The 8,953-nt window shown below is 44.3% G+C and overlaps 1 long non-coding RNA gene across 1 annotated transcript in view; it reads right to left on the bottom strand.

The window, feature by feature from the left end:
- Positions 1–8,210, bottom strand: part of LOC146891697 (uncharacterized) — a 31,227-nt gene extending 23,017 nt beyond the window's left edge. Inside the window, exons 1-2 of the long non-coding RNA XR_015005315.2 lie at positions 8,099–8,210; positions 1,397–1,510 (exon numbers count right to left, since the gene is read on the bottom strand). This is a non-coding gene — a long non-coding RNA (uncharacterized LOC146891697). The remainder of the gene's footprint in view (positions 1–1,396; positions 1,511–8,098) is intronic.
- Between the last annotated feature and the right edge of the window lie 743 nt (positions 8,211–8,953).

Consider the following 8,953-nt stretch of genomic DNA (forward strand, 5'->3'; position numbering starts at 1 on the left):
ATTGTGCAATGCATTCTCTATAGCCTAGCAGTTCCATGCCAGGTCATCCTTGAGGATCTTAGATGTGTTCAGGCAAAGCCCAAGGGTGTCCAATGTGGTGGCGTTTGTAGTGGTAGGTACAAAAAGCAAACCAAATGTCCATCGGTGGGAAATGAGTGCGAAAATATGGTCGACCTATTCCATAAAATGTTTTCAATAAACAAAGCAGACCTGCCTGTCTGCTCTGGTGTGGAAAAACTCTACATCATATTGTTGAGAAGGAAGACATGGAAAGCAATTTGAGGACTTCACATTCTTCACACAAAGGTATCCCATAATACAAGAACACATTCTCCAGATAGGAAAGGGAGCGCACAAAGAACAGCATTGTGTAGACAGACACGTGGTGTTTACCTCTGGGACATATGCTAGGTAGGGTAGAGGGAAGCCCTGGGAAATTGATCAAATGGTTTATTTTTATCTTTTTTATTTTAATAGTAATATGAATGTAAAGATTATCTTAACTGCAAATTTTTACATAAAAATGTACTACAATTTTTTTACCTTCTCTGCAACAATACAATTTATGATAGAGTTTTGCAAACATGAGATTCCTGGATCCTTTACAAAGCTCAGTTTACCATACACACACACACACACACACACACACACACAGATGTGCTAGAAGAGAAGCATGCATCTGTTCATTGGAAAACAATGAGCAAGGCAGTTCATCTAGACTTGATACTGGGCTTTAGTCTCTGTTTACAAGTGTGATATTACTTTATATACTTGTGTCTACCTTTAGGGCCAAACTTCAGGAAAAGATAGAACTCAGCCAATGAGCAACTTGGGCCACAGAAAAGACACCTATGGTCTCTGAACTTTAAGTCCCACATTTCTGAAACTCAGGAGAGCATCTACTTTAATGGGCTAGCTGCACTAAGACTAAAAGTGAAATTTCTTGATAAAGGATGCACTCAGCATTAGCTTTTCCCCGCTACAGCATTACAGAATCGAGTGTGCCACTTAATGTCATGAACTTGAGCCAAGTAACGCAACTTTGAAGTTCAAGATTCCTCATCTGAAATAAGAATAATAGTTTCCCCGCGCACATCCCTCCGAGTCATAATGCAGTAAGCAAGAAGTGCCATCCACTGACCACTGCCTTTGATCGCCTTCTGTCCTTTTCTCCGGGGTCTCTTGCACTTCCTAGCGGACCCAGCAGGTGGAGCAGGTGAGTCGCGCGCGGAGCTGTCTCAGTCGTTAGTGCAAGTAGCAGTTCTCAGACTCTTTGGTTCAATCAAGACAAACCTGTTTGTCCTGTAAGGTTAGCCTTCCTAGTGGAAGGCAGCCACTTTAGAGTGGTTGAAAAAAAAAAAAAAAGAAAGAAAGAAAGAAAATTCACTTCACCTACCTCTGGAGACAGTTTATCTGTGAAGTCCAGCTGGCAGGCTGATCCGGGCAGGTGCTTCGGCACACTTGACTACACTTCTTCAGATCCTCGGTTCTTGACAAGTTAACATTTTGTCTGTGGAAGAGGTTGCTAACAATGACCTAGGTTTAGTGAAGCTCTTTTAGCTTTCAGAATATAAAATGTATTGGCCCTGTATCATTTTATCTGCTGGGCGAAGGAAAGCTGACAGTCTAGGTTGGAGGCTTCTCGCATTCAGTTTTTCACAGAGGGTTTCTTTCCCACAGCAATCCTCAGAGTTAGATCTAGCACCCAACTCCTCAGGGTTCAACCAGATCGCCCATCCAAGATGCCACCTATGTAACGAGCAGGTTCCCAAAGGGAACGGACACCTACATGACAACAGCTTCACATGGAGTGCATGGGAGGGCTCAGCATGTGCCAAGACAGAGCCTGGAGCAGTGGCGTTCCAGCATATAGCCAGTTTTCATGTTTCAACCCACGGAATGGCCAACAGAAGCCACAATGTAAAGCATAATATGCAATTACAAAACTCACTGCACCCATATTTATTTACTCTAACATCCTAATCTAAAGAACACAAAAGAAAATTAGTTATAATAAATTAGTATGTTTTTTAATATGTAAAGGGTCACACAGCCACTCCAAAGTCTTCAGGAGTCTGGTCTGCTCGTGGTACCATTCTGAACATGCTGGCCATAAACAGTAACTCAGATCTCACAAACCACACTGTATAGGTAACTATAACCCATTATTTCTTACTTACTTACTTACTACTATAGATTTAAGTGTTTTTGTTTTGTTTTTCTTTTTTTTTTTTTAACTTTGTTTTCAAGACAGGGTTTCTCTGTAGCTTTGGAGCCTGTCCTGGGACTAGCTCCTGTAGACTAGGCTGGGCTTGAACGCACAGAGATCCGTCTGCCTCTGCCTCTGCCTCTGCCTCTGCCTCTGCCTCTGCCTCTGCCTCTGCCTCCCAAATACTGGGATTAAAGGCGTGTGCTACCACCGGCCGGCTGTATTTGTTTTAAATTGTGTTTACGTGTAAGTCAGTAAAGTTCTATGCTTCCCCATGATTATGAAGCTCTCTTGCCCTCTCGCCTTCTCCTTTCGGCTGTCTTTTTCTGATCAGCCACCAGGAGGCAGTAAGTACTGCTTCTATGGAAAAAATCACCAGTGTGGCTAGTCAAAGGGGGCTTGCCTTGGGGTAGAGAGACCCCATCCCTTTAGCTGCTTTCCAGAAGTCAAAGAAAGAACCAGGTGCTCCGAGTGATTACCTAAAACGCTCCCAAATGTAAGTGCCAAAACCTCTGCCTCCCTGGCACCAGACTTGCTGGTGGCTTGCCCTAGATTACCGTTTGACAAGGCAATTGTCACACTGAACAATATACTGCCGCTCACCAGACGGGCCCAAAAAATGCAAGCCGAAACAGACACCAGGATCCTCTGCCGCAGTCCATCTGGACAGGATACCAAAAAGGTCCAGGTGCCAAGCCCAAGGCAGAGCTCCATTCGAAGGTTAGGCTAGCCCTGTTTAATGGGACTATTTACCAGCCAGGGGCTCCATGGGCTGCTGGAGTAGGCTCCTCATACAGGATGTTCTGGTGACTTGACACTTAACTCCTATCCTCTTTGCTTTGTATGTCATTAAAGGTTTTTTTTTAATTCACAAATTCTTCTATCATCAAAACAACAATGCTTTAATTAAGATTCCTATGTATTCCTTCTGTTTTGCGCTTTCTGTAATGGGATTGTCATATTTTATATTAATAGAAGTTAATTGAGCATGAGTCCAATAATACATGAGTCCAATTTCCTGACTTAGTAATACACACATAAAAATAATTGGAGGCTGGAGTGATGTTAAGCAGGCAAAGGCGCTTGTTGCATGAACCTTGCAGCCTGAGCTCAGTCCTCAGAACTATAAAGCCGGAAGGAGGGAACTGGCTCCATAGTTATCCTGATCTCAATGTACTTCCGTAACGAGTCCACCCACACCGGTACAGAAGATGAAGGTGATGATGCTGGCGATGAGGAGGAGGAGGAGGAAGAGCAATTACAAAACTATTCTGCTGGGAAACGCTGGCCAATGCAATTGGGACAGTGTTGAGGTAAGAACATCGTTTGAGTCCAGCAGTCCAAGGCCAGCCTGAGCAACACAGGGAGATTCCCAACGCAAACAAAACTCATCTCCTGCGAGGTTCCTGCCTCCTCTCTACTCAAGAGTTCCAGCTACAAAAGAGGAAAGCAGGGGTCTTGCAGGCTGTGTGTAATATGTATTCTCACCTCAGGATGAGGCGAGCTTCAGGGATCCACTGTGCTGTGCATTATGCTAGCTGGAGGTCTTCCCTGAAGCAGGTGGAAGTTGAAGTCAATGCACAAAGATACTAACAAGGAAAAAGCATGAGGAAAATATGGGAAGGAGCTGAGACGGCCAACACCATCAGAGAATGCTGGCAGGGTCCCAAGTCAGAGTGTAATTACAGAGCTAAACATTGGCCAGGGCCATAAAAGTGAGTTCACTAAAGTAATTCTTTTCTGTCTATGCTCACCAAGTTGAATACTTTGAAGAGGCGTGTTATATAAACAAGCAGTCACAAAAGCGTAACCTCATCCAACCAGAGGTGACCAAGATTACTAGAAATATCTGGAGAAAAATAACATTTGATAAATTCTACTGTTTTGTTGAATTACAAGGTCTCTGGTATTTTAAAGGAAACAATTGTAAGCAATTGTTAACGATTTAAAAATATGGCTTACACAAAAAAACAAAATAAAGAGCGTATGATGGATTGATCGCAAGCAAAGACAATAGACCTGTATCTTAAGGTTGGTATTAAGAGACATTTATAGCGAAGTGAGAACACTGACTTCTTTAAAAGTCTATGAGTTGATAGGCTTTCAGTTACTCCATCAACTCCTCTCTGAAGATGACCTTAAAAGGCATTTGCGATTGTCCAGCAGTTTCAGCCCTGATGTGTGTGGGATGATACTGGGGAGCAGTGCCTCCTGGGATGGCGGCCAGTGTAGGGTTAGGACTCCGTGCTTTTGTTCAACAAACATTTGCTAAGAATGGTTTTACAACCTTGTTAAATCAAAGGCAGCCTACTTTGACTGATACCTATGTTTGCCAAGCCTGTACAAGTACACATATACTTTTTTTACTGTACAGAATACATGTGTGGATTATTAGAGCCAGTGATGGACTACTAGAGATCTAAATCACCTTTAAAGGATTGTCAGTGGTTTAAAAATATGAAATGAAGCTCATACAAAAGAATAAAACAAGAAAGAGCTTATGATGGAGTGACCACGTGCAAAGGCCATAGGCCTGTATCTTCCAGTGGGTGTGAAGAGACATTTATATCAAGGTGAGAATTCTTTAAAAGTCTGTGATTTGATAGCTTTTCAATTACTCAACCACCTCCTCTCTAAAGATGACCAATTCTGTCTCCTAGGGGCCCTCCACCAAAGGTGCCAGGGAACATGCAGCTGTGGTCTTCACATCACAGCTATTTTTTATTTGTGTTTTAGACAAGGCTCTTTCAAGAGCTTCTCAGAGGAAAGAATTCAGCCAAGAAACGCAGCTTCAGCAGAAGTTTGTTCAGCAAAGCAAAGAAAGAGTTCCAAAGAGATTGGCATGGGCTGCCTCGGAAGGCAGAATAGCACAGTGGGTTCTGGGTTGCAGAGTTTTTTTAAGCATTTCTGAATATTTATGAGACAGGTGGCATATTCATGTGACCAGCTTCAGTGTGGTGGCAGCATCCTGAAGTTCCTAGAGTCGGGAGCAGAGCCAGGAATGCCGGTGGCCACTGAGTTTTCCTGCTGTGTTTCTACTTTCCGATCAGTCTGGATGGAAGTCCAGCATACATTTAGGCTTAGGGTGGGCCTTCCATCCTCAATTAAACCTCATTAGAAACACTCCCTGGCATGCCAAGACCTGTCTCCTGAACTCCACTGAGCTGATAGACTTAACTCATACACAGGTGACAGCAACTCGTGCTTTTTACTGGAGCTAAAAAGGTCCCGTTGCATATGCTGCCACTGGCATGTGGAACACCAGGACTTTCCACTTAGGAAGGAGAAATCCCATGGAGGAGGAGGAGGAGATTAACAGGATAGAGTATGGTTCCAATAGCAACATCAGATGACACCTCAAATCCCCAGACTAGGCAGCCCCTCCGGGAACTTCAGAAAGAAATATCAGCACAAACTAAAGAGTTAAATTCAACACGTGCTGTGCTTGAAGGCAGATGACACGTTTGCTTTGTCATGGTGGTGATGAGTTTTTGCAGTTTCCATTGCCTTGTCTGGGCCTCTGGAGTGTTATAATATCCCTGGGTACCACTACATCTCCCATGGGCATGGCTTATCATGGATCCTTATCCTTATCCTTATCAAGGATCAGGGTTGATCCAAACCTTATCAAGGATCAAAACTGCCTGTAGCCTTGGTGAAGCAAGTCTTTTATCCTTCCCTAACAGTTCTAGGAGGAGGCAGTCTGGGACGGAGAGCCTTCCTGTTAATGGTAACAGAAACAACTTTCGAACAACACCATCCCGAGAAGATAATGGCGGAAAACAAAGCTGCTCTCAAGAGTTTAGATTATTAAATAAATGATAGACACATTGGTGGGTTCTTTAGTTCTTAAGATTTATTTCTGTTTATGCGAGGGCTTGTGTGTATATCATGTGTGTGCAGGTACCCATGGAGGCTAGGAAAGAACTTTGGGTCCTCTGGGGGACACAGGCAGTTCTGAGATGCTAGGAACCAAACTCTGGTCCTCTATAAGAAAAGTAAATTCTCTTAATCACGAAGCCGCCTTTCCAGTCCCATGTGTGGATTCTTTAAACTTTTTCATAAGCACCTGAAGCATGTACAAAAGTAGAAACTTGAGTATTATAATTTAGATCTTAAACAGCCCTAAAGCATCTAAATACTAAAGTATGCAAGTATGCATTGTGGGCCTGTGACACCATTAGTAGGTGGTGCCAACCTTTAAAGCCAAGCCACTGGGCGTGCCCCTGAAGCCTGACTTCTTCCTCCCTCCTGTCTCCTCCTCCTGCTCTTCTCTTTCTTCTTCTCAACCACCATTGGCCAAGCAGTTTTTCTCTACCACAAGCTTCCACTACAATGCACTGTCTTGTCCAGGTCCAAGGGCAATGAGGCCGAGTGATCATGAACTGAGACTTGCAGCCAAAATACATTTTTTCCTTCTTGTTACTTGGTTTTCTCAGATGACGCATCATTAACAACAAAGCTGACCGCACAGCAGGTATAGAAACCCTATAGTCACATCACCCAGCTTAGAAAAGTGTCCTTTTACAGACTGGGTTTCACCCATTTCCCCGTGTGTTCTCTCTCTCTCTGTGTCTCTCTTTCAGTCTCTCTCTCTCTCTCTCTCTCTCTCTCTCTCTCTCTGAAACATTTTAAAGCTTATCCTATACACCTCTTTTAATCTGCACTATTTGGCTGTCATTTCTAACAGCTACACACTCCTTTTACATCTCTGCTTATTTCAAGAGGCAACAATGTTTGGGATGAACCCCTAAGAGAAACCAGGTGGAATGAATCCTCAGCTCTGATCAATGGGACAGGATGTTACTTTGACTCCTGCCCATTCTTCTGCTCCTAGATCTTTGATCAGCCTGTGTCCCCCATTCCACTTCCATCTTGTTTGTCCTCTCAGACCCAAACCTCGGGGATACACCCTTCTCAGCAGCACCATCCACTGGCAGCCTGTCTATGCATCCCTCTGACATGAATGCCAGCCACCCATGTCATCTAACAGCGATGTGAAACTTTCTGCCTTCTCTTCCCCGGGATACATCTTTTGTCCTCGGGTACCATCTATTCCCTGATGGTAATGTGAGGAAAGAGACACACACGCCTTCATTACCCAGTGCCTCCCTACCGACTAACAACGGTTGGATCTGCGTTCCTCTCACCTTCCTGAGACGGCTATTCCTTAGCCTGGTGTAACGCTCACACACCCTGCTCTACTCAAGTTCCCATGAGATCAGGTGTGCACGTTAGGCTTCTATTGCTGTAACCAAAGGCAACGGGGAGGAAAGAGTTTCTTTTCCCTTACAGTTTTAGTCCATCATGAAGAGAACTCAAGGCAGGAGCCCAGAGACAGGAGCCAAGCACATGTCATGGCTTGCTCAGCCTGCTTTCTTATAGTACCCAGGGCCACCTGCCCAGGGGTGGCTCCATTCCCAGGGCACTGGAGGCTCCCACATCAATTATTAATCAAGAAATTTCCCCCACAGACTTGCCTATAGAAGGCATTTTTCTCAGATGAGGTTCCCTTTTCCCAGGTGACTCTAGCTTATGCCAAGTTGGTAAAATAACCAGGACATCGGGCCGTTATGGCCCATGGGCCTCACTAAGCACTGTTCATGGGCCCATCCTCTTAACCAGGTGCATCCCGAAAAGTTCTGCACCCTTTATAATCTCCACTCTCACAGCCAAGTATGTTGATGCCACATTAAATCAAAAATTTAATAACGCACAAATGCTGTCCTCTTTTTCAATTGTTGCTGACTCTTAGCCTTGGCTGTCCTCTTAGCCACTGCAAATCCAGAACCCACCACTGCTAGCAGCGGTTCTGCAGCAAGAGCCACAGCCTGAGGGAATTCTGCTCCCTCAGGCACCAACTCTTTCAAAGCTACAAAGGGAACTTACCTAAATCTCTGTCCCTCCAAAGAACTCAAGGTTCAAAGGTTGAGGTGGAATCCTGCTCCTCAGAGAGGCTGAAGAGCAAGCAGTTCACCTCCCCTCCTTCCTGTGTTTCTCCAGAAGCCCTTGAGTTTCTCCTTGCCCCTCCTTAAAAACCCTTCTCCACCTGGCTCCTCCCAACCACGTCCTGTCAGCCAGTTGCTGACGCAGCCTCCTGACCACAGGTGAATTTTATTCAATCAAACACATCTTTGCATCATTAAACAAATGTCCCAGAGCACAAACAAAAGTAACACACCTTAAAATCATAGTCTACAACACATAAATTATTTTAGATACTTTGCGTCCTACAAACTGCAGGTAATTTATAACCACCAGTTATACACCAGTTGGCAACCTTGCCTATGGTATTCACCTACAGATCTGCACACCCGCTCACCACAGTTCACACGAGCCTCACTTCACGGTTCCACTTGGGTGCCCTTCAAAGTGTTAAAAACAAGAACAACAGCCAAAAGGTCCGTGCATCCTCCAGCAGCTCCTTGTTTTAGACATCAATTGTCTTCACCAACAGGGTTGGAACTCCAGGTTCAATAAACATTCTTGGCAGGGAGCAGTGGCGGGGAGGGGGGGGGTGTATAGCTCAATATAAACAATAAAAGCAATAATAAATATTATTGATCAATTTTGTATTTCCAGGAAAAAATCTTACATGGGCTACGGAAGCGAGGTTGCTTGTGTGTTCCACGTGGCTTGTGCTGATTTCACACTCAGCATCAACTTCAAACACTCAGCATCAACTTCAAACATAGCTCAAAGCCAAAGCTCATTTTTCTTAACTTATTCCATGATGAGGCGAAC

The sequence above is a fragment of the Myodes glareolus genome, chromosome 13 (genome assembly GCF_982192425.1).
Source record: "Myodes glareolus chromosome 13, mMyoGla1.1, whole genome shotgun sequence".
Lineage (NCBI taxonomy): Eukaryota > Metazoa > Chordata > Mammalia > Rodentia > Cricetidae > Myodes > Myodes glareolus.